Here is a 24,276-nt window from a genome sequence, read left to right as displayed (position 1 = left end):
GGCCCTAACCACGCAATTCACTAGCTTCTCAGGGAACAGGGAGATTTGAGAATGAGTATGAAAAACTCATTCAGTTTTCCTACTGTAAATGGAATTTTTTAAGTGTGGTTGCTAGTAATGATCACACTCGTCCACCAAGAAAGGAAGCATGAGGAGGAAGATTAAGGAACCAATGCAAGCCAGAATATTTTAAACCAACCACTCCAGAGAAAACAGGAAGATCTGAAATATGCTGATGGTAACACAAGCACAACATTTATTCATCTTAATGCCACAAAGGCAAAGCAAATGTAGGAGGGAAAACATAATTCAACTATTGCTGGCAAGTCCCAGTTACTGTTTCAGCAAACACACAGTGTTATTTTATTCATTTAAGTAATAAAACCCTTATGGGAAGGAAAACTACTTCTACTCATGTTGCTACAGCAATTTTGAAACATTCCAGTTTGGGTGTCATTCAATAATGGAAATTACTGAATTGAAAATTGAAGCTATTGAAGAAAAGTTTCCTGAAAAAGCAGTTGAAATTTATTCCACGCATGGTTTTTGCTTAGTGTTGTCCCTGTAGCTTACCTACAGCCTTTAAGCTACAGAACTCAAGTCTTGCAGCTTAGGCTACAGCCATCACATTGACAGGTCTGAAAGCTTTGGGATCAGTCCCTAGCCCTGTTGCATTACAACCACATTCAATTTACCTGCTCTACTGCTGGTAGACTCAGGCTACGTCAACATTAAAAGTAAATACAGAGCAATAAAAGCAACTCTAGAAATAAACAGTTATTGAGGAGCCAACATCCACACTATGCTTGATTTTGTGGGTTTTATTTCATACCACCTCTAGCTGAGACTGAACACCCACGTGCAACTGAGGCACATCTTCTAGTTTTAGCTTCTTCCAAAATGAAGTGTTCAGACACTTTCTGATCACACTGTGATGTGAACCAAAGTGCAGCGAGTGAGGATAACTGCAAATTCATTTCACACCCTTGATTTGAATTAAAAGAGTAGCGCAGATGTATCCCCCAATGTCAAGCGTACCTGAGCTTCAATAATTAGAATTTCATAGTGTTTTCCTACCATCAGAAACTTAGAAGACATGTGCCCCAGTTTACAAATGAGAAAACAGACGATAACCTCCCAAAGAAATGTGTTCCTCCAGCATGTTCCTTCACCACTACTACAGCTGACCAATGCTTAAAAACACCTTGGTCTTTCACCCAGTGCTTCCATGCTGAATAGCAGTAGTTCCGAGAACGTCTTTGTACCTGAGAGCCTCCATCTCAACACCACAACCTCAAGCCCAACTTTCTTAACAGCTATGCTTTGCCCCAGCCTCTCACTTGTAACTGATATTCATGCTCCAGTCTCCCTGAACTCGTCTAGAGTTTCCTTGAATTCAGTTTGTTAGAGAGAAAGAAAATGTTGTAAGAAAACGTTGTGATAAGGCAGTTTTGCTTAAGGCTGCTCCCTTCAGAGTGCTCTGACACTCCGGTACGACAGAACACAATGAAACAAAACCCAAATAACGTGCTAAGAATAGAAAACAACCACATCCTGAGTCACAAGCGAAACTTATGAAAACCACTTTTTGTTTATGAACTTGGGGAAAAATTTGTAGACTTTAACTAAACCGCCGTACTTTTCCAAATAAACAGCTGGGGTGCCATTCTTACTTCTTTGCACGTATATAAACTTGAGATTAGAGACCTACTTCATTTCTGAAAATAACACACGGCTTTTAGGCCCGGCAACCTCCTGCCGGCTGCCAGCTGTGGCTGATCACCGGCACGGCAGGCTGCTCCAAAACAGCGGCAGGAGGCAGGCACAGCCATGACCTGGCAGTCCCAAACCTGCCCCGCTGGGGCAGAAAGATCCCGCGATGTGCGACCCGAACCTGCTCTTCACAAACGCACCTCCCCCCACCTGCCCGGGAAGGCTGGCGCTCCCCAAATCAACAAACAACTCAGGACGCTGCCGACGCCCCCGCATTCCCCCCCCAGGGGCCCCCACACGCGCACACAGAGCTGTTTGCACAAACACACCGAGGTCCCCAGCGGGCGAGGACCACGGCGACCCCCGCCCGAGCTGGGCCAGCCCGGCCCCGCCGCCAAACGCGCCCCCCCCCCACCCCGGCCCGACCCCGCAGGGCCCCGCCGCCGCCCTCGGCCCGGCTCCCCCCGCAGGCCCCGCCGCCGCCCCGCGGCTCCCCCCGGCCCCACCTGCGGCCGGGCCGGGCCGGGCCGTGGGCTCCGGGCACGACGCAGCAACGGCCCCGGCGCTGAGCCCGAAGCGCAGGCGCAGGGGGCGGCGCCGCCGTTGTTCGCGAGGGCCGGGCTTGCTCGGGGGGAGCCCGGGCTGGCGGGGGGCCGCTGCCCTCTGGGGGAGGCCGCGCTGCGGGGTCTCGTCCTCCCCGCTCGTCGGCGGGGTGTGTGGATCGCTTCTTCACGGGGCTCGGGGCTGCTCGAAGCAGCCCCCGGGCCTGCTGCTGCCGCACCACAAAATGGGGCGCGCCGCGGGGCCGGGCTGTTCCCAGAGCAACCCAAGATGGGGGAAAAGCGTTGGAAAAACGACAAGGATAAAAGGAACTGGCCCGGTCCCTCCTCCAAGCGGAGAGCAGAACGGGTTTCCTAACTTCCAACAGCAGTTCCCTGCCCTGCCTGCGGTAGAACATCTCCCCTCCTCCACATAAGCTCTGCGTTGCTTTCATCTCAGGAAAAAAAAAACAAACAAAGAAACAAAAAAAACCGGTTACTTTTCTTTCCCCAGTTGATCACGGTGGTATCTTAATAGCCAGCATCATTATTTTCTGTTCCTTGTTTGATCAGCTCTAGTGGAAGTAAGTTACCGCACTGTGCTCCTGGGGAAATTAGAAGCTTGAGCAAGGAAAGCTCCGACAGGTCAGCAAAAAAAAATAAAATAAAAAAAAGTAAGGTGGTAGGAAATGAGGCACAACGCCACTGTCAGGGGCTGCAATTTGGTTTTATAGCTCACGTCACATTTTGCAAGTTCTTGCACAACCAGTGTTTATTCAGGGCATGAGCGGTGACATGTGCTCTGAGCATTTTGCCAGAGCTAAATAAATAAAGTATATTGAAACTGAATGAACGTGAGGTTGTTGCTGTCCTTTGTGTGTCGGTATCTGGTCCACGATGTGGTTACCGAGTGTCTGTGGTGACATAAGGAGACCACTCGGGGGGATGCAGGGCAGCCCAGGGACAAGAGGCTGCACAGAGGGGACGCAGCTGGGAACAAAGGAGATGGAGGGCCAGAGGAGCTTGGCCCAGCTCAGGAGCCGTGGTCCTACTGCTGAAATGAATCAGGCCACTGAGGAGCAGAGCGCCTGGAGGAAACCACATAACAAAGTCCAAGGGCAAGCATGGGGCAGGTTTCAAGGGATGTGATAAGGAAGCAAGGTCATTATGACAGCATGGGGTGGGCACGAAGCCAGGACAGGCTGCTTCAGATGCTGCGAGGTGACACATGGCCTCCAGCATCAACCCAGAGCTGCTGCAGGTGTGAGCCCTTCTGGCAGAGCTCACACTTCGCTCTGTGTCCAGGAAATGATAAGCAAAAAGATAACCCTCACCTGCACAAATATGGACTCAGAAGAAAAATGGTCTGCATGTTTCTTGACCTGGGCCAATGCCATTCCATTTATTCCTTTTATCCTTGGAACTTTCTGGTGTCTTCTGGGAGTTTAAGAGGTCACATCCAGCAATTGTCCTTACCCCTGGTTTGCCAGTTCAAGTAAAGGACAGGCCCGCATGCTGCTTAGTGGTGACTCTACTTCTATAGCCAGGCATGGTTGAGATTCTGAAAGCAGGAGGCAAGAGCTGGCACAGTTCTTGTCCCTCCTGTTAGACCTTCATCCAAGACTTTGGCCCATCACTGTTCAAGATTTCTGAGGTGCCCACACAAAGCTGCCAGTGCAGCATGGTTGACCATGGTATTTTGTGGGTTCCTAACGTTAAAATAATGTGTAAGAAACTTTGAACAGAGCCTTGGCATATTCGGGGCTGATATATGAACATGGCATGTTTAGTAGCAAGTGCCAAATGATGTGAATGCCTGGCTGTTGTCTTCACGGGCTCTTGGCTTTTGGTTCTGTCTCAGCTTTATATTGTCCCAAGGAGCACAAACACTGTCATAGTTGCCAGCTGTTCAAACAGAAAGTGAGAACACTTAGTCTTTGCCTTTTGAATAGTTTTAAATAATAATGGCAGTCAGGCACATTGACCTGAATCATTATCCTACAAGGGACATGAAGAAAAAGTCTAACAAAAAGGTTTTTGGAATGGTCACACCAAGTTCTGGCTACTCAAATTATTCAGTCTGATAAGTTCTCTCAGTAAAAATTTATTCAAGAGGAATACTTCTGGTGAATTTGAAGTAGCATGCAGACTTCGATCAAATCAGATTTTTCCACCTCTGACTGTCGCAGTTTTTATCCAACACTTAAACTAATCCATAAAGCCAAATGAGTGCAGGTCAGGGTGTTATATCATTGCCTGGGAAACTGTTTCCCTTGCCATGATAGATTGCAACAGTTGAAATCTGCATGGCTTTTGAGATAGTTCTCTGTTACTGTAATCAATAGAGACTGTTTCTTATTAAAGACATCTCCAACTTGCCATCACCTTTCCTTATGTAGCTTTAATACATGCAGAAAGCGTTTTTCTTTTATTTATTTATTTTTTCCTTCTCTCTCTTCTAAAGTTTTCATGATAGAAGGGAACATACCTCTGGATATTTCTTTGCTTTGTACTATTTTCATTTAGAAATATGTGAATATGCGTTAAACGTAATTTAAGAAGGAGAAACGGAAACACTGGAAGGATCTTGCTCACCCATTAAGTGCCTTCAGCTCCTTCATAATTATCTTAAGTATCATATGCTAGTTGTAGGCTGAAGTAATGCAATAAAAACTGAGAATAAGCAATAATATGAAGGTCCTGTAAAGTGTCACACCCACTATGCAGGCTTGAAAAACACGCAAAGTATGTGGTATACTGATAACAAGATGTATGCATTAGAAGTACACTAGAAGTGCTTAGATATGCGATGAGGTGCTTGGAAGTGGTACTGAAGTGGGCCACTGAGCTTGGACTGATCAAGACAGTGTGCCTTTGGTTATGGAAAGGGTATTTCACAGTAAGGAAGTACAGGCTGCACAACATCCAACATTACCAGTTCATAAAACTGATTAGATTATGCTAACCATGACTTGATTGGGACTGCATGCTTAAACACAGACACAGAAATTAATCAGTTAAAAAATGTGTGATAGGTGTACGGTATGAATGATACTGTGAGAGGTATGAAATGGAAACAGTCAAATGGCAGAAACAGGGAAGTTGAGATCATCACCTTTGGACTGAGTTATGGGACAGCTGCGAGTAATAAGAACTCTTAGTTCTCATAGATCACTAACCAGGTGCATTTTATACTTCTGACAGTACATCAGTAAAGAAATAAAGTGATGAATCTGGCTTCAAGTTGAGTTTTGTGGCTGGGATATGACAAGTGAGTCAGATCCTTGAAAGAGATGGAATTAGCAATCTCAACAGCAGTCAGTTGCACCACTGTGCACCTGCATGACCTCAGAAACACCAGAGATGAATTAAATTTAGTTCTTCTTTCCCCCCAGTGATGAATATCAACCCAGTAGCATTATTTATCTGAAGAAACTTCAGATTGGCCACATTTATTTCACCCTTCAGAAATATAAGCTACTAGTTTGGTGAGCGCTGAAGCTAATGAAGTCTGGTCTCCTATGGTTTTACCCCTTGGTAGACTATTTACCTGAATTATAACAAGAATTTCTGTTATGACCACATGCACCTAACATCTTCTCCTGCAGAGCGTTCTGGCAGTAACATGCAGGCCACATACAGAAGTTGTAGAAATTTGCTGACTGGATAGAAAGTTATTAAGTATTAACTTGTAAATGTTCAATCCCTCATCTCTTCTGCCTGGTTATCTATCTTTATGAAATTTGTATAAACTTTATTATCCCTCAAACTCATCTGAAACTGGCTATCACCTTCAAAGTTATGGAGTGATTGCATAGCCCTTGTTTTCATGTAGCCTACCAGGCTGAAAATGAGTGGCATGCTATCTGAATGCGGAGCTAGATATGGAACCCATTTGTATCATCAACCCATCTCCAAGTCCAGAAACTTCTCCTCAGCAAAAAAAAAATCAACCGAACCAAAACCAACTAACCAACCAACCAACCAAAACATCCCAAACCCAACAACAAGATTGTAAAAATGATTATTTCTGTCTAATCTAGAATATAAAGCAGCAATATGGGGGATCGTGGCCACTGACCTGTTGCTGATGGAAGAGAAGGCATTTGAGAAAACCCGTAACTACTTCAGGTTGGTCATTATCACTGGTTTATATAAAGAAAAGAATCATTTGCAGAACTGCTATGGTTGCCTACGTGGATTATTTTCTTCCTCCACCTTAAATAGCCCCAGGAATGCTTACACTGGCATGTTGTAAAGACCATGTTTTTTTTAAACTTCTCTCTATCGCTTGCTCATAACGACAGCCAAGAGAAAATGGTGATTCTCTATAATGTGATTTTCATTTTGAGAAACTCAGGAAAGAGGTATAAGCTATCCTGGTAAAAATTAAAAGCAATCCTAATTTTTAGTGATTTTACCCTTGATTCAGTAAAATGGAAACAGTCCTATTTTATTCACAAGTCATCCCAGTCCCATTCACTAGACTGAGCTATACAGTGTTTGCAGTGGTTACTTGTGCCAGGTTTCATCATTGAAGGGTAGCTGAAGTCACACCCAGGCCAAAAAAAAAAAAAAGAAAAAAAATACAGACAGAAAAAGAGAGAATTCTGCCAGTCATTCCAAATTTAGGTGTATGTAATCTGAAGCGACCTTACTCCAGGCACAGGATAATAGAACAATAGGAAAGACTTGTGACCCAAATCCACCCAGTGTATTTGATCAGCAACATACCAGTCACCTTTGATGTTGTATCCTGTGCTCTACTGCTCCTTTGGGCTGTGGATGCACTAAATGTAAAGAATTAAAAATACGTATATTGAAGATCCAGTGTATTAATTTGATTTGTTTGGATTTTTAAAAGAGTTCAGTTTTTGAAACATTTTTTTTTCCCTTTCTGAAGTATCCTCTGTATTTTGGAATTGCTGATTTTAATGGTATTCTATGGTAAATATTTTTAGATACATGTAATACCTGAACACAGTGTGTCACAGGTACTTTTATCGCTATGTGTTTTCTGGTGGTAGGGCCTGTGCACTGAGTTATTCTGCATGAATAAAACATAAACAGCCTTTTATAACTGGCGTGTTTCTGATATATTGCACAGTTACCGATGACTGTCATTATTGCAAAGACTCCATGGTCTTCTGCAGAGTATACTTCATAGTTTCTCTTTGTTCATTACACATGCACAAACCTTAAATTGTGCGTTAGTTGATGAATAAATGAGATGATTGTATTCCGTAGATAGACAAAGAGGGAATATCATTTATGCCCGCTCCTCCACAATTCTGATGCTGTGTATGAACTGTGGCTCGCTTGCTGCAAGACATGCTTCAAATACTTTGAGAAAAATAGCCCCTATTTCTCCTGTTTGGATATTCTCACTTTAAAAAAATAAAATAAAATAAAAAAATCATAAAGCTGAATATTGATGAGGAGAAACAAAACTGACAACAATCCACAAATCTAGACAAAGAATAATAAATCTTCTGATCGATTGGGTGAATGACCTAGTGATTATAGTTTAATGCTTTTGAATAGCTTCTTTCAGAACAAGGTTTTTACAAATCACATCCTGAAGCATTTGTCATTACCTTAGAGGAGTGGCGGTGGCAGCAGCTGGGGCTGCGTTCAACCATGCATACTGACGTAGAATAATACCTATTGAGCAGCCCCATTGATTTTAGACTCATCTGATTTACATATGATCTGTGTTGTGATTTCTGATAGAGGAAAATAGAAGCAAGGGGATTCTAGCTTTATTATTTCTAATTTGTGGCTTGACTGGCTTTAACCAAATGGGCTATATGCGGAGTTAAAACAGTTACTGGGGGCTTTTTCACTCGTATAGCTCTCCAGTGGGAGACCGTGAACAAGTAATGGAACATGTGTATTTTAACATTCAAATTTTATTTAACTTCAAAAAGGAATACTTTTTACATATGTTTGGGGAAAGTAATGACTTGTGTAGAAGTTGCATAAACCTTTGAGGAACTCTAACTTCCTGCTTTGGTAAGATGTGTAAGTGATGATAACCAGTTTCTCACTGACTTTGTCAACACATGAGAATTAGTATTTCACAATACAATAATTAATTTTTTTTGTGCTATTGTTTTATTTTTATGCAACTTTGTTAATCAGCACACACACACAAAAATATAAAATCCACTTGTACCTGAAAAAGTTCCTACAATTCTTTAATAAAGTATCTTGGGAGAAGTCTGGTATTAATTCCTCCATCTCCCACTTGGTTTGAAGACTTGAGAGCTTTATACAACCTTCTGCACAGTTTATTCCATCATTTATACAAATAAATTGATTTATAACATAAGCCTAACAAATGCAAAAGGTACTTTTTTGAGCCACTATTGAAATATGAGAAATTGTACCCATAGCAGATAGATAAGAGATAACAGAATGTGCAACATCAGGAGCAGTAGTGTGAACAGATAACGCTGAGGAAATTATTTCACCAAAGCCAGCTTGCCCCTGGCTTTTTAACTTAAATGCTTTTTATTCTGTATATTGCAACAATAAATATCATATTCATCAGTAGTATATGTCAAAACATCTTCAGTAACCTACCTACTATAGCAAAATGATAGATGGTTTGGCCAGCATTTAAAACAGCATGGAGTGTGTTAGCCTGCCAGAAAGCCTACCTGCAAATATATATGAATATATATTCCAAACATTAACAGTGTAATGATCTCATCTTTCCAGTCACATCTAGTCACACTCAGCCTTAGCCTCTTCTGAAAATCTGCCAGGTAAAGGTGCCAGAAGATATGATTTTTTATTTCTGGGAAAATGGACAGAGGAAACCAATTCACAGAGGTTACGTACATTTTGAGAGGTTTAGCTTTCGAGTGATAGCAATGTTTACTTATCACTGACTAGGCCAGATTCAGAAGCTTCGTAAGAGACCTAAAAATTCATGAATGTCCTAGAAATAGATTGCCCTGAATTCTCTCGCCTTTCAACAGGGTCTTCCATGTAATGGTATGGTTATGGGTTTTTTTGTTGTTTTTTTTTTTGCCTGTTCAGCTGACTCTAGATTTAATAGTTTTTTTTAGTAAACAAAAGTTTTCAATTTTTTTTCTGTTCATCTTTTGTAGATCTTATCTTAAAACTTGTATTATAAAAACAGTATCATAATTTGTGAAGGCAAATAAAAATAAAAATACATAAATCTGTTTTAAAGAACTATTCAAAGATTGGTACTTTGCAAGTCCATTTTCTTTCTCAAGAAAAATACTTTAATAATCCTTTTAGTTGGGATTGTTGTTGTACAAAAGTGCTTCCAGAGACAGTGTTTAAGCTTCTATTCACAACAGAGTAATATGTTCTGCAGAACTTCAGTGGATACATACAGAAGAGATGGAATTAGGCATTAATATTTCAGCTTATCATAATCAGGAAAATAATTTGTCATGGAATAGATTGTCATTTAATTGCACTGCAGTTATCTTAATGAGTATAATCTGTTATGTCTGATTTTTTGTCTACTTTTGCATTTCTTTGAAATAGGATCCTATTAACATGTTTTTCATTATTACCATGACAATTATGCCAAAATATTGCATTGAAAATTTAATAAAACTATTACTGTGTAATCTCTTACTGCAAAAGTAGTTTGACCTGAATGGCCTTTTTACAGAATATGTTCCTACAGAATAATGTTTCTGGTCAGTACACAGTGAAAATGTATTAATTCCTCTAATACACAACATAGTTTTATTCTTTTTAAACGGAATAGAGGATTCCATTGCAACAAAGAACAATGCCTTTTTTAAACAGGATAATGTCATAAGAAGTTATCCATTCATTCTTTGTTCTATAACACAGGATGTAATTTCTGTTCTTGCTGGGTATTACTGTAGATATATAAAGAATACAGGCATATCTGCTTAAAGATTAAACTCTTTTTTTTTTTTTTCCAAAAGAGCCATGCTTATTTCATTATTACATCATGCTCACAGATAAAGCACAAATAAAAGCTGGGCAGAGAATGGATTGAAAGTAGCCCTGAGGAGAAGGACCTGGGGGTGTTGGTTGATGAGATGCTCAACGTGAGCTGTCAATGTGCGCTTGCAGCCCAGAAAGCCAACTGTGTCCTGGGCTGCATCAAAAGCAGTGTGGCCAGCAGGACTGGAGAGGTGATTCTCCCCCTCTGCTCTGCTCTTGTGAGACCCCACCTGGAGTGCTGCGTTCAGCTCTGGGGCCCCCAGCACAAGAAGGACATGGAAGTGTTAGAATGAATCCAGAGCTGGGCCACAAAGATGATCAGAGGGCTGGAGCACCTCTCCTATGAAGACAGGCTGAGAGAGCTGGGGTTTTTCAGCCTGGAGAAGAGAAGGCTCCAGGGAGACCTTATAGCGGCCTTCCAGTACCTAAAGGGGGCCTGTAGGAAAGCTGGGGAGGGACTCTGTGTCAGGGTGTGGGCTAAACTAAAATAGGGGAGATTTAGATTAGACAGAAGGAAGAAATTCTCCACGATGAGGGTGGTGAGGCACTGGCATAGGTTGCCCAGAGAAGGTGTGGATGCCCCATCCCTGGAATTAGATGAGCGTTAAGGTCCCTTCCAACCAAAACCATTCTGTGATTCTGTGATTTTAGGATTCTAGGATTGATTCTATGATTCTATGATCTCTGATTCCTGATAGAAACTTTTTCATTAATAATATATTGCTTCTCTGCTGTTACAGCATTAGATTTCAAAATTAGCCTCTAGATTTTTCTTCCCTTCTTAGAATGGTGGATACCAAAAATTATATGCATTTATTGCTAAATAGATCAATCTACAGAATTCCTCTTTTGTCTTGCATCTGCAGATGTTAGCCTCGCAAAGATTTGGTTGACCTTACCTTTTTCCTCAGTACACAGTCCAGCAACAGGATTATAGATTTGCAGCTAAAGGATCCGTATCTTGGATAAAGCAATGAATTTTGAAATAATCTTTTTAATAAGTAAATCTAACAATGCACTTCTCTTTTTGGTGGTTTAGTGTGTTATATTTATTCCTGTAATCCTTGAATGCTCATTTTCTCGTGTGTATGCATATCCCAAGTAGAGCCACTGAAACTGAGGAATGATCTAAAATGACCAGAAATAAAACCACATTCCTGTAACATTCGTGTAGTGTCTGAAAAACTGTTTAGCAGAGGTTAAAATGCCCCTTTGACTAATTATGAGATCGTAAGTAATTAAATCAATAGCTAACTTGTTTGAATTTTAAAACAGATTTGTAACACAGGTACCCTATTAACATTCAAAGGGAAATGTACAACCACATTTATGCTCATGCATAAAGCAAACACTTGAATGGATGACATCTGTTGCCCTAAGTTAGACCCCGAGAAAATAAAATTTGCAGATGAACACATTTAAAAACCGTGGAGGTTGCTGGAATAACAGAGAAAAGAAATGCTTGAAGGACAATTTTTTTAACTGAGGAGTTCACAGCTTGTTTTGAAAATGTGAACATTCCTCTGCTGAAACACAGTCATTGAAATCTGTGTTTCTGGGAATGTTTATGCTCAAAGCAGAGTGTTTGGACATTTCTGTGAGCGTCTGTGAAGAACAAGAACATTTTATCTCTTGATTGGAATTAAACATATGGAGACTGGGTTTCTTTTTTCCCAGACTGCCAATTTGATTTCATTTCATTTGATTTCGTGTTCTGAGAAAAGACCATTGTTCTCCAGGGAGGGCACGCAGCCAGCACGAGGCTATCTGGAATGTGAGGATATCTGGCTAACAGCTACTCAGCATAAAAGGCAAGAACAAGAGACAAGAAAAGAAATAAATTAATCATTCTGATACTGCAGATCCTAAGAAGGGGGAGATAATAAGACAATTACAAATGCAGGAACTCTGAGGTCGCAGATTGATGAGCCACTGAAGGAGATGCTGAAGCACAGCCTTGAGGAGGTTCAGCCAGAACTGCGTCTCTGATAAGAGAGAGGGAAACAAGATTATCATAGATATCATGGGAAAGAGAAAACTTTTAATGGGGTATTCGAGAGGACTCATGAGGTTCTGTTCAACTTATTATGGCATGTTTTGGGGATTGTGGGAATGAACAAAAATTATTATGGCATGTTTAAGGAAGGCCAAATACACAGAAAGGAAGAGATGGAGACGGATCAGGGAGGAGTGAGTGGGAAAACGGAGAGGAGGGGAGGTAAAAAGGGTCAGTCATGTGTGAGCAAGCTGCTGGCCAGTGTGCATGTCTGGCCAAGTCCTGCGCTTGATTGCCTCAGTCGGTCTTGTTATTCAGCTCTATTCTCCCCACCTATTTTCCCATGTGAATGTGCTGACCAACAGTGAGCATCATGTCAGGCTAGCTGGTGACTGAAATTAGAGGTCAGAGTGCCTGCTCCTGCATGCAGAGGCCGTGCATCAAAAGGACTCACAGGTCTACGGACCATCGAGCAGGGAGACTGGAGTCAGCTGCCAGAGACCCACATGCACGCGTGAGATGTGCTAGCAAGCTCTGAGCCTTATTAGCCAGCAAGTAAGAACACGATCAGCCTCCTGAAGTGCTCACGTCAGTGTGAGTGCTCTTGGTGCAAAGCAGTGGGTGTGTGGGTGCCGGTGAAGGCACTGCCCTCTTCACGTCGGTCTGTGTTGCCAGAGGTGCCTGTCTGCATCTCTGGACTGCCTGGCTGCTGGTTGGACTGGGAGTGGGAACAGCAGCGTGCACAGCAGCAGGAAAAACCCCTGGGGGTTTGCAGCCCACCAAACTGTGCTTACCTTCAGCTTACCTTAAAAGCCATCTCAATCTCCTTTCCCTCACATTTGCTTTGTAGCCCACAGTGTATCTACACCATGTCTGTACCGAGCACAAACATAAGATGAGGAGGGTGTTGGCAACTGCAGGAAGCAGTTGTCTGCATGGAACAGTTGTCTGTACGTCCACAGTTTATAGCTTTGCTTTTTAGCACCTTCTCAGAGGTGGTGACAGCATTTTGTAAACATACATATGCCACCAGATTAGAAAACTTTCCTTTCCAGAGAATAACTGCAGCTAATGTGCAAGTGCAGCAGAGATTTCAGAAACGTCTGTTGGAAATCTAGGTATGCTTGTGGAAGCCCTATTCATATATTACAGTAGCACATTGATTTAAGATCTTATTTCAAGTCCACCTCATGGATCTTTGGGAATGACATAGTTTTTGCCATCAATATGATCAGGCTGAAAAGTTGCTTTCTATCTTCATTTTTATTCCTGAACGTACTCTTTTGACACTTGATTTGTGATAGCTGACACCTCAAAGCTGATATATGACTCAAGAGTTAAGAAGCACAGGGCCAGACAGAATGAGCTAGCTACAATCTCTCAAACATATGGTACCCTCTGACACCAAATGTGAAAATCATCAGCATGTGTGTAGTGTCATACAGAAAAAATACTAAAACGAAGTGGAAAATTACTTGATTTTTGACTCAGAGGAAGTTAAGCTTTCAAACAACCTGCTCTGTTGTTTTCCACCTTAGCCTCTTTCTTTTCAAGGATATAGAAAGCAGAATTATATTCCTGTATTTTACATTCACTCTGTGTTCCTATGTCTATGAATTCCAAATTAAAGGGGAAGGTGCTAACACATCACTAAAATGGCCACTAAAATGACACAAAAAATGCACAGGGGAGTATGAGGCTTAGAATAGAAATAAATACATGTTATCAGGCACAAGTATGTGATCGAATCTGCTAAATATATTTTGAGAGCAGCTGAACTCACAGTTTTGGAGGGAGTGTATGCCATCTGAGTGTATGGCAAAGGCTATATTAACCTCCTTGAGTTAGGAAATCTGTCATAACATCTGAAGGAGATTCCCAGCCACTGAAAGGACTATTTGTGTCAAAAAGTCAGAATGCTTTTCTGAAGAAGCCAAATTTAACCCCACTTCTGCCTATTTATCTGTTTCATGGGGTCAGAGGAAAGACCATATGTCATTACCACCTAAAACAGATAAATAAGCAAGTTTCAGCAGGGGGAAATGTAAAGGTATACCAAATGGTTTGTTTTGGTTAAGCATCTTTGAACAGGGACCAAAAAAGGCCAGTGTCAGGAAAGGCTTCCTTCAGTTCAGTCTGACATCTAGTTTCCATTTTGACCTAACAAAGAGAAGCAGTATTGTTTGGCTCACTAGAGTCTAGATTAGGCAACTGAGATGTTTTATGACACTGTTGGAATGGTATCAATCCCACTGAAGCTTATTACCTAGCAGTAGGAAGAACACTGTTTTACAACCATGTTTTAAAAATAGAGCAACTATTACAGTATTTTATGAAAGGTTCAGCTCTGCCGCTGAATCGCATCTGTGCTGTGCACCCACCTGTTGTTAGGTTTAAGTTATTAGGTTAAATTTCTAGGTCTCACTAAGGCTTATGAAAAAGGGTGAATGGTGAACTTTAAAGAAGGGCAGTTTGGTGTCTGTGCAGAGCCACAGCAACTGGTGTCTGGTGCTCACCAGGTATCCCTCAGAGCTGAAGTAGGCGCTGCTCAGGGGGGCTTCATGGATCTGGGCATAAAGTGCATTATGAAATATATTTTCTTTTGGATATTCTAGGCACTTTCTTGCTTTAAAAGCCTGAAGAGAAGCTAGGCAAGGAGGGGAGCATGCATAGTGCAATCAGAAATATATTTGTTTTTTGAACCTGGAAATATTCACAGAGGATATAAGGCTGAGTCAGCTTTTTTGTCTTTCAAGTTTGTGTATAAGCTTAATGGCAAATATTCTGCAGGCTTATCTTTTTATAATAGACTGGTCCTTCCCCTTTGCACCCAGGAAATCTGCCACCTGCTCTGTATAAATGCATGCTAAGTAATAGCCCAATACATGCAAAATAAAAGCAAAATACATCTGCTCTCTGGGGATAGGACAATTTCAACTGATTGAGAATCCTCCAGCAGTGCTGTGTCTTAGCACCCCATCAGAGGTATAAGCTAGCACATGTGAATCTTCTTCCAGCTCGGAGTTCCAGCAGCTTCTAGTTATTTAAACCTCAAAACTGAACTTACATGGAGAATTTATTTTTCTTTCATTCTTTGTCAATGCAAGCTTTTAAGGCCCAGTAAACAACGTATTCTTTAACTATCCAGCTGTAAGTGGTTTAAACTTGACTATGTTTTCTTCTGTGTAATAAAAAGCTCCAGTAAAGTAAATTCTGTAAACATGTGTAAAGATAACACTTCTCTTAGCAGCCTAGATATAGCCTGGGATAAGATTTTGAAGCCCACTAGCAATTGTAAATCAATACATGTCAATTAAATGTACATGCAGCTGCCAGTTTAAATTTGTTCTGTATTTATTTACTCAGGTTTGGCTGCTACCAGTTTTTTACTTTTTATCAACTACAAGCAACATGAACCTAACAATGAAGAATGATGCAAATGTAACGATCCTATTGATTGAGCTAGAGATTCCTCTCCTTGGGAGAGATTGAATGCACCTACTGAAACAGAAGCCACTTAGGTAATGGACTTAGATGAGCTAATATCCACTAAAACTCTCACAGAATGGACATCATGTTACGTGCCCCATGAGGGTATCTAGATAATAGTCAATTCTTGTCAAAAATAAGTTTTACCATAGTCATGCTTCAGAGAACATTAAGGTGCATCCTAATGGCCTCCACAGCTCAGAATAGCTCAGAAATGATAATGAATGAAAACACAAGTGGTTTCACTTCAAAATACTGAGCATAGTTTATAGCCATGGTTTTCCTCAGCCTGATGGAAGATACAAACCCTTCTTTCTTACCCCTTACCAGTTGCATGTCTATGTTTCCTGTGGCTTGATTTCAACCCTACCAGTGATCCTACACTGCCAGAGGACAATGAATATACAAAGCTGACAAGAACAGCAGCATTTACCCTTTGGAGCAAATGGGGAATCAATGCTGCCTGAGCTCATTATCTGCTGGTACATCTGCATTGCCTGTATAAAGTGCTATTCTTGATAAGTGACTAACTCAGCACCCACCTCTCTACAATAATGCAACCATTTCAAGATTCTGCTTTGCTTCAGATGCTTCTCTAGACAATTGCATAGGCACGGGAAGATACCACCACTGTGATGTTGTTATGGTTCAAGTTAAAATGTATTGTGGAAACCCTGGCTCTTAAACTAGAAGTGGTCTTTCCACCTCCAACTTTTATCACTTATTTTAAGATGTACGAAGCAGACATTCATCATTCATCTGATAGCCAGTGGAGACGAAATTTCATCTTTGTGATAGAAAAAAAGACCAGTCACTTAACTGCTCGAGAACTGAATCACCCAACCATCTGTGATGCCATATTTTAAAATATTAATGTAGAGGTATGTATGTCTTCCAAGTTTAGTACATAACTGTCAGTTTTGATGTCCCAGACTGACATCCAGCTCACAGTACTGAATTGGGTAGGGCCTTCACCCTTAACTGCCCCTTTGCCAGTACAACAGCTTTGGCTCTACTGTCTTCCATCACCTGAGACATTTGCTCTAATCCTTTAATGTTTGCCCTGTTTTTTCCCACTTGAACAGACCCTTGTTCTGTTCATGTGGTCGAATGAGATGATTCTGTTTGATCGAGATAATATCTTGCTTTCGGTAACAGCTTTTCCAGAATAATCGTAGAATCATCGAATCTCCTGAGTTAAAAGAAACCTACAAGGGTCACTGAGTCCAGCTCCTGGCTCCACACAGGACCACCCGAAAGATCATATGTCTAAGGACTTCTTGAACTCTGGCAGGCTCAGTGCTGTGACCACTGCCATGGGCAGCCTGTCCCAGTGCCTGACCACCCTCTGGGTGCAGAACTTTTCCTTAACACCCAGCCTGACCCTCCCCTGTCCCAGCTCCATGCCGTTCCCTCGGGTCCTGTTGCTGTCACCAGAGAGCAGAGCTCAGCACCTGCCCCTCCACTCCCCTTACACTATGGAGTAATGAAAGATGGAAAGAGGTCCAGAGGCAGTCACCATGGTCAGCCTCAGCTCCAGGAGTACCAGGCAGGGCCACTGGGACAGAGATAGGTTGAGGCCAGGCCAGGATGTCAGTCAGTGGGCTGGGGGCCTCCCTGCATCTTGTCAAAGAGTTTCATGGTCACTGGCTGCCCTGTCTCTAGGCCAGCCCTGAACCTGAGCAGCCAAACCTTCAGGGAGGAGGATATGCATGGATCCCTGCCACCTTGAGATGAGGCTTTATGAGGGGAAATTCAGCTTGTGTGTATGCAGAGGAAGAGATTATTTTTGGAACACCAGTTTATTTTTGCTGGCAGGTTAGAGACATAGCTGCTGTCATTGTTTTCAGCTGTTGGAATGTGCCTAAGGAAGGATGGAAACATGCAGTTCATTCTGCAAAGAGCACGTGTCCTGCAGGCTGCTCTGAACAGTGAGGAAATTTCCCCAAAGTTATGATTCACCAACGGGAAGTGCGTGGTGCAGAGCAAGGGGCATATACAGCATTTCTGTTCCAATATGCAATGCTCCTGATTCATGCAGTGCTGTGGGGAATGTCAGGTTCTGTAAGCTCATCCCTTTTGCTTTTTCCTTTATTTAATAGCCCTGCCTAAGCTTAATACACCCGAGTATGTCAGCACAGGCAATATTTTTAAGATTCCTTCTTTCTTTGAAAGCCATATTAATCCCCAAACAAGAGTACCTGGAGCAAGTAACTCTCTCTTTTTCTGTCTCTTCATTGACAAATGCCTTTTCTGTTATTGTTGATATTCAATTTGAATAAAAAAAGGTAAATTTAAAGCAGATCAGTTTCATCACAGATCAAATTGCTTTATTGATTGGAACTAAGAGGAGCATAACTGATCAATGATGCAGAGAGTACAAAGCCCAACTGTGCTTGTTTAGGGATAATATTTTACCTCCAGCAGGTATGACTAGCAGTCAGCTTTCATTAGCTGAAGAAGCAATAGAAGTATATAATGTCCTAGAGGATGCAAAAACTTAGGTGCACTGTTGGATGTAATGCTTGTTCGCCAGGTGCCCCTAAGACCCAGTTTGTCAGGGTTCATCAGTTCTGGCAAGGCAGAACCAGGAGGCTCTGCACTGCTCTTCCCACTGCATTGGGTTCCTGCAGGTTTATTGCCTCTCTACAAAACCTGCTCTGCTCTCCATTGATACCTAACTCATGCATAACTCTCCTAAAAGAGAGGCTCCCCAGGGAATCCCAGCATGTCTGTAAGTGGACCTCTGTGTATTGCATAGGCAGGTTCCTGCTGTATGGTGCCTAATCTAGTGAATTCTGCAGGAATTCCTCAGGATAATCAGTAGGATCTCTTTGCTCATGTCTGGCATAATTAATTGCAAACCAGCTATATTGCTTACAGAAATAAAGTTGATGCTGTATTCCAGGTCAGGATGCACAGCTAGAATTGACTCATGCCCCATTCCCTGGTCATGTGCTGCCTATCTCAAAGTTCCCAGTTGCTTGACTGTATGATTATGACTCATAATATCCTGTATATTATTCAGTGCTTTTACTGCACCTAAGTGCTTTGCAGAACAGTAAGACAGATACAGCAACAGTCAACATTCAGACTTTCAGGGGAAAGCCTCACTGCTGCTAACTTTTTTGCCTCCTTGTTCTGCTTTCTTGTTAGGCTGCTGCCATTTCTTACTCTGGCTTTGTATATGATTTACAGATTTATAAAGTTACTTAATCTGCACCAGTTCATCTACAGATCAAGAGTGTAAAGGCTTCAGAAACACAGTTTGCCTTTTACCTATGGCTTTCTTGAAAAGAAGAAGCACCAAGAATGCAGACAACACACAAATCATGTGGTCTGATGTTAAAACCTTGCTCAGCAATTCTTGGACAGTTAACTAGATCAAACAGAACAAAGCTGGGCCTGAACATAAGTGCAGGGGATTATGAAAATGTGGTTTACAATTTGCTACAAAGGCCTTATTCTAAGAAGCATGAAAATTAAAATAGATACAAAACTAGATAACACATCAGTTTCCATTACTTGTAAATGGTCTCATTCAGAACCTGGGGAAGAGCACATACAAACATTTTCTGAGCTCTGTGTGAGTGAGGATCGATGATTAGAACAGAGAGAACCAGCCCTTGATGAAGTTTTTTAGGGTCTATCCTAATAAAATAGTAAATCACACTGTTCCTAATGAATCAATGCTACTAGTCAAATGCATAAAACAGAAAATGTGGTTAACCATCAGTGAAACTGTATAGAGGCAATTTCACACTGCATTGCAAAGTGTACAAAATAGATAAACAAGAAAAAGAGAAAATGCTGTTTTGTTGTTGTTGTTGTTGTTTTCTGTTTCTTTTCTCACAGTAATAGGTATATTGAAGCTACATACATTAAGAATATGTTCAAAGCTTCTGATGAATATACAGTTTTCTAGTATAACTCTTGATAAATTATTCCATACGTGGAAATAATTGTCTTAACTGTTTAAGTTCTATTTCTGTCTAATATTATTTGTAATTTCCCAAGACATCCAGTTGCTTGGTTTCACTACAGTTTGCAGCTTTTACTAGTGATCTCTCAAATTAATGCTTCGCATCAAATATTCATTTATACTATATTGACACTACTAGCTGGCAACTCAGTCTTCTACTGAAAAAAAAAAACAAAAACAAAAACAAAAAAACAACCCCAAAACACAATCATTTTAGCAGATAATAGGGATGAAGCAACAAGGTATCCCACTGCCAAGACTAATTACAGCAATCAGGAAAGGTGTTGGTAAAAGATAGTTCAGGTTTGCAGATATTAAGTTAGCAAATAATGAGAGACCGCTCACATGAAAGAGCACTTATTTTGAAAAAAAATAAAAAATAAAAGGCTAAAAGTGTGTTTGCAGTGGTAGACCTACAATATAAAAAAGTGCTATGTCTAAAACATGAACAGTGGTTGTAATTTGTATGAACCTTTGAGTACACGTGTGCCCTTTTTTTGTGTTCGGTAAACTGATTATGATTAATGTCAGGTAACGTTTTCTCCCTTTTCTGTGTTCTTTTATTTACATGATGAAGCAACTCAAACTAAAGGCTCTGAGATTTTGTTCTGATGTGCTTCTAAAGGTTTCTTAATCACTTTGGTATTGTAAATGTCATTTTAGACCATCGTAACCCACCTGACCCTGAGGGCATATAGCCAGAGCAGCCTAAATGTGGGTAAAATTATCCTCCTGAAATTCCAAAGCGCTCATGAAATGAAGTGGGTGCTTTACACATTTCTCAAGTTTTTGTGTCTCAGTGAATGAATTCCTGATGCTATGCAAGCCAGTGGTCAATCTCCAATAGACTACAGAGGAAACAGATTTTCACCAATTTTTGGTTATTTTTTTTAGTAACTTCAAACATTCTGTTCTTTTCTGTTGTTAACACTGTTCTAACCTGTGCCTTGCTTTTCTAAAATGACTTCTTTCAATAAAAATGTTCATAATTTCTAATATTATTATTAATATTGCTGTTTTATTACTCATAATGTTTTTATGGACATTATTTAAATGTATTGCCATTACAAGTGAAAAAAATGCTCTAGCTTCAGCAGACATATGAGATATTTGATATATCAAAAAACTTAGAACACTGTGTTTGAGAACATGCCATGTAAATATTAAGTTCCGTACTTACGTTAATGCCTTACTGCATTGCATTATTGCATGCTTCTTCAGTGGGACACTGGACCCTGCTGGCCAAGTTCCAAAGCACAGCATGTTGAAGAGCTAGTAATGATGTTGAGGCTCAGCCAGACAGCTGTGTCCTCAAAATAACAAAATATTTATCTAAACTCAATCAAAAGGGAACCTAAAACAAACTACGTGGTTCTTCAGTTAGTGGTTTGTGTAACGTGTCTGCCTCACAAGGGATAACTGTATCTTCTGATACAATCAGCAGAACACTGTTAAAATGTGCAAAGCTTAGAAGAAGAAAAACAACTTTCCACTCAAAACTGAATTATAAATTATTATGTGATTAAGATGTGACATTTTTGCATCTAGGAAAAAAGTACATGCATCATATGTTCATCTTTCATTGCAGAATGAGTCATGCTATACAGTTCATCTCAGCTTAACTCTACTCTTTTTTTGTTTGTTTGGCTGGTTGTTTATTTCATTTGTTTTTCTGCTGTTGATATTACAAATTCCATTTATTGTTGCTTGTTTATTTGTTTTTGTTTTTACTGATACTATTGTGAAAACATAAATATAAAATATTATATTGCTGTCTCTACTATTTCTATTTCTCTAAAAGAAATTTGAGGGTCAAAATCACTGATATCACTGATAAAGTCAATATTTAAAATAAGTAATGTGTCACCAACTAAAGAAAACATTTAACCCATTAACACAGTGAAACTAGAAAGGGTAAAGAGAATAGCAACAAGCATACTGAAAGATACATGAGAAAGAGATAAGCAGGGTAGGACGCCTTAGCCTCAGAAAGAGAAGACAGATGAGTAATGGGGCTATATAAATTATTAGTAATGATAATGATGTATGGGCAAGGAATGACTATTCAATATAACTAAGAAATGAAGTCAAATTAAGTTATCAGGTGACAAGCTCAAAAGAAATAGAAAGAGGTGTTCCTTCAGAGAGTACAAATTACTCAGAGGAAATCATTGCTGTAGATTGTTAGGGATGCCGAAACTTTACAAAGGTACAGAAGCAATTCAACACATTCATAGAAGAAAAATCCATCAAGAGCTATTTACCTGCAGCAAGTTCACATTGGAATTTCAGGAGGATGGGTTTACCCATCTTTAAGCTGTGGTCTAAGATGGTGTTTACAACACCAAAGATATTTATTTCAGTAAGAAACCTTTATAGAGGTACATTAGTACAAATTTTCATAGCCTGTAGTCTGATTTACAATTCTGCTCTTCCTGGATGAGGAAGTCCTTGGCTGCAGAACTCTGGACAAAGAATGAGTGTATTGGGGAATTAGCACCAGATGTTTACCTTTTCTTCCCTCTTTGGCCACCGTTGAGGACAGGTTATAGCCTAGATCAACTATACTAGCACAGCTATATCACATATGGCTTGGATACACACATATGGCTTGGATAGCACAGAGTCAGAAACTATGAAAGTGTATCTGGGCAGCTGTGAATGAAATAGCCATCCTAACTCACTCAGATCATATGAAACTTCACTGATTTTGGAGATTATTATTTCAGATACTCTTGTGATAGAGCTAAAATTTTAAGAACAGATAGCTAATGGTCTGCTGGATAGTCTTAAAAAAGCTGGGTGTATCTATGTGGCAGGAGACAAAAATCTGACGTGATAGAAGTAACTTTTCATGTAAGTTTTGATGACTTCTACAAAACATATCCATGAGAAAATTATAGTTTAAGATCTTCCTGAGAGGTGTGTAAAGGGCAGGATTCTTTTCTAAAAATCATCTTTTTCTTTTTTCTTTTATACATTTTTGTTATTTGTGTAAAAGATGTCCTTATGCTTCTAGAAAGAAAGAAGGAAAAATTTAGCGGTAACACTGTTGCTCTAGCACTAGCAAGGCACAACCATTTCTTGTTTGCCCATCAGATGTAACAGGTATGTTCTAGCTGACTTTCCATAAACTACAACAGAAGAGGAGTTGTGGTAGTACATACTGCAGTCTCCTGAGGATAAGTCACGTGGACTTTTATCTGTTCATGCAAGTACAGATACGGTGACAAAATGGTTCTGTTATTCTTGCGGCTTGCACAGAGCAACGCAATCTCTTCAGTTACTGGTATAATGGAATCAGTATTCATGCATATGTAAGAAATTTTCATTTATTGGTCAACCTCACTTGAAGGTTCAAGTGAGAAGAATCACAAGAAGAATCACTTTTACAGTGTCCATCCATGGTTTAATGAAATAGAAGATGTTTCTGCCATGTGTCTCAGAAGGGAAGGCAACAGTGTTCACTTTTAAAAATGTAGCCTTCCTAATCATAAACTTATTTATAGTTTTAAGTGTTTTTCTTTCTTTTTAAATAAAGAACTTACATCTTCTGGTTTAAAAGTGTAAAGATGCTCTCCGCAGGACATTTTTTCTACAGAAAACCTATCCACAGAACAGGAACAGAAACAGCTAGCTCACACACCAACAGGCTGCCAAATACTCCATTAAGAATTAGAGGTCTTACATAAACAGGTGAATGGATAGTTTAACTATTATGTTCCTTCCATTTCTGGCAAGTCTTCTGAGGTTGTCAGCCTGTACTCTGATACTGCAAATGCTTATACGTGTCCTGATATTCATGAATATGAGTTGCTTGAGTGAATACAAGACCAAAACCAGAATGTCTTTGAGCCAGTGCTGCTGCTCCTGTGCACAAAACTGCATGTAGACATCTGCAAGACAAAGGCCCAGGGGACCAATTACTACAGATGGTTTGGTGAGGTCCATGTCTGTCTGTTAGGACTTGGCCTGAAATCAACAACTCATTTTACATCGATCAATGTCTACCATGTCGTCTTACTTAGTATTTGCCCCTAGTTTGAGCTGGACTGGAAATGATGAAATGGGATTTGACTACTTAATAGGCCAATTCTCTTTCCAAAAATTTGATATGCTAATATTTATATACATATTTTATAAATTTATTTGAAATACAATTACAAATTCATGCTATAGCTATTAGTGCTTTATTATACACTATTATGAAATATGTAGTAATGATAGTTGAACTGAATGAACATTTGAATATTTTCACGGTCTGATTCACTGAAGTTCTCCTCTGGCCTGCTTCAATACGTCTTTCTTAACACCAAAGTTTTCTCTCTGCATAGGGATTTTCAGATTCTGTTATACTAGCCCATTCTTCCCTACAAGTGAAATTTCTAACACTGATGCTAAAAACAAAGGGCCATTTTTCTGCATGTGTGTGGCCTTTTCTTCCTCAAGGCCCAACATGTGACTTTCAGTCTCCAGTCTATTCCTTAGAGAACATACAATATTTTAAAAGCATAATTTAGCTAAATTAGTGAGTCTTGTTTCACTAGAAGCCCCACACTAAATGAGCAGAGAGACTAATTAGCTAT

The 24,276-nt window shown here is 40.4% G+C and overlaps 1 protein-coding gene across 3 annotated transcripts in view; it reads right to left on the bottom strand.

The window, feature by feature from the left end:
• The window catches only part of TMEM106B (transmembrane protein 106B), a 1,075,577-nt gene that overhangs the window by 12,463 nt on the left and 1,038,838 nt on the right, over positions 1-24,276 (bottom strand). For 2 of the 3 annotated variants that reach the window (XM_050709227.1, XM_050709228.1), the window contains exon 2: positions 2,220-2,280. The gene's annotated coding sequence lies outside the window, so the exon portion shown is untranslated. Of the gene's footprint in view, positions 1-2,219; positions 2,292-24,276 lie in introns of those variants that run through there. The other variant, XM_035545165.2, reaches the window with a different exon arrangement.

This window comes from Cygnus atratus, chromosome 2 (genome assembly GCF_013377495.2).
Source record: "Cygnus atratus isolate AKBS03 ecotype Queensland, Australia chromosome 2, CAtr_DNAZoo_HiC_assembly, whole genome shotgun sequence".
Lineage (NCBI taxonomy): Eukaryota > Metazoa > Chordata > Aves > Anseriformes > Anatidae > Cygnus > Cygnus atratus.
Note: the sequence above shows the minus strand (reverse complement) of the source record. Positions and strands in the feature narration are given on the sequence as shown.